This window comes from Podarcis muralis, chromosome 13, assembly GCF_964188315.1.
Source record: "Podarcis muralis chromosome 13, rPodMur119.hap1.1, whole genome shotgun sequence".
Lineage (NCBI taxonomy): Eukaryota > Metazoa > Chordata > Lepidosauria > Squamata > Lacertidae > Podarcis > Podarcis muralis.
The window spans coordinates 40,161,116-40,163,265 of NC_135667.1; positions in this window are offsets into that span (position 1 = coordinate 40,161,116).

Consider the following 2,150-nt stretch of genomic DNA (forward strand, 5'->3'; position numbering starts at 1 on the left):
ATGATCACAGGGCAGTAGGAGTGGCTTTACTTGTCTTGGAAGAAGCCTCACTGAACTCACTGAGACTTAAAGGTAAAGGTAAAGGGACCCCTGACCATTAGGTCCAGTCGTGACCGACTCTGGGGTTGCGGCGCTCATCTTGCTTTATGGGCCGAGGGAGCCGGCGTACAGTTTCCGGATCATGTGGCCAGCATGACTAAGCCGCTTCTGGCAAACCAGAGCAGCGCACGGAAACGCCGTTTACTTTCTCCTGCTTGTGGCAGCCACCAATCGCCTGTCCCACCTCTCCACTATCTGTGTATAAGACGACCCCATTTTTTAGTGTAATTTTAATATAAAATAACCTCGGCTTATACATGGAAGAATACAGTAATTGTATATATATTATCAGTGCTTTCCCCCCCTAAAAAAATGTATAGGGGTACCCCATTTTGATTCAAGAAAATCACTATTTTATAGTTCAAATTGGGGAAAAGAAATACAGTAAATGGACAAAAGCACAAACATTCACAAAATGTTTAGGGGTATGCGTACCCCTGTGTCCCCCCAGGAAAAAAAGCACTGGGTATGATACTTCTGGTCACAAGCAGAAGTCAAGCGTTTTGTGTCACTGATGCCGTGACAATCTATTTTTTATTTATTTTCAGCCACCTCTTGAATATATGCTGTAAGGCCTGTGCAGATTTTGTTAAATTAAAAAAATACTCGGCTAACCAATTGTGTTCATGGTGGCTTTGAATTGCTTTTAAAGTTTTTCTAAATGGTTTATATTACTGCACACCTCCCTGATACTTTATAAATAAATATAAATATTTTAATCAGCAAATAATTCTGTAAATATTGTAATGTACATTATATTAATTATATTACATGAGTTTCAAAGTGTGCAAATATTGTTTTACAGTAGAATGCTCAGGGTGTTTGGATATGATGAAATCCCACAAAATGCCCCTAGATGTCACTGCTGTCTCAACATTTCCCTTTGTTAACTCTGTCCAGTACTATTTTGTCCAGTTCATCCTGTCTATTCTGAACCTATTGAACATTTGGTAAAAAAAACCATTCTTGTTCCAACTCTCTCTCTAGATTTACAATCATGAGCATACAGCAGTCTAGCAACCACTAAAATTGAGCATTTAAGACTACCTCTTGTTACTTTCTGGGTACTAGACCAGCTATAAAATTGAGAATGATTTTATAAACTTCTACGGTGCCTCCTCCCAATCCATCCCCCCCCCCAACACTTTAGTGTGTTTCCTGGCTGGAAAAAGTAACCCCTTCCCACATATTTAGGTGCTCCTTTCTGTACCTATCACAGTTCCGGAAATAGGTAAATTTGCTTCCACATTCTCATTTCACCAGCAATAGCAATTTGCGGCGTTGTGTTAAAAGTTGTCATTGGGCTAAGAGCAAAAAAAGAAGAGACAAATGAATGACTAAGAGAAGCCAGGCAAATCTGTGGGTTGAGACAATTTGATTTTATTTGCGTGTGACAAGAGTCTTCATTCCATCACATCATTGCCCTCAACAAGACCTGCTTTTCACCAAATCAACACAGCCCTGCCTGTCCCCTTCTAAATATGTTCCCAGGCTCACTTCCTGGCACCTATCTCTCCTTCCCAGAATCCACACCAGTTGGCAGCAAAACCGGAAGTTGACAGGTGGGACTGGGGTTGGATGGAGCTGAGAAATCCAAAAGAGTAGATCCATTGTGCGGACGGGAAAAGGAGTAACTTGGAAGCTGGCGCCGTGTGAACTCAACTTCTTCCGACCTACATTCTGTCACTCCCAACAGACTAACTGCTGCTTCCTTTTCTTAATTCCAGGGTCAGAGGTTTGTGACGGCAATGGGAGATACTTTGGCTGACGGATCCAGCCTGCATGTGGGAAGCTTGGGGCGATGGAAGCACTGGCGTGAGCGGTGGAGTGAGAATCGGGAAGGAGAGGAAAGAGGGCGTCAACTTTTCTGTGAATCCTCACCTCTTTTAAAGACTATGGGTCTCAGGTCGAGAAGCCACCTTCCACGGTCAGAAGGGCCAATGGCGAAAATACCCGAGTCTACCAGAATAGTTCATAACAAAGATGGAGGAGGGGAGACCCATCTAGCTGTACTGGGTGACGGAAAAAGACGGTTTCATTGGGCAGGTTGC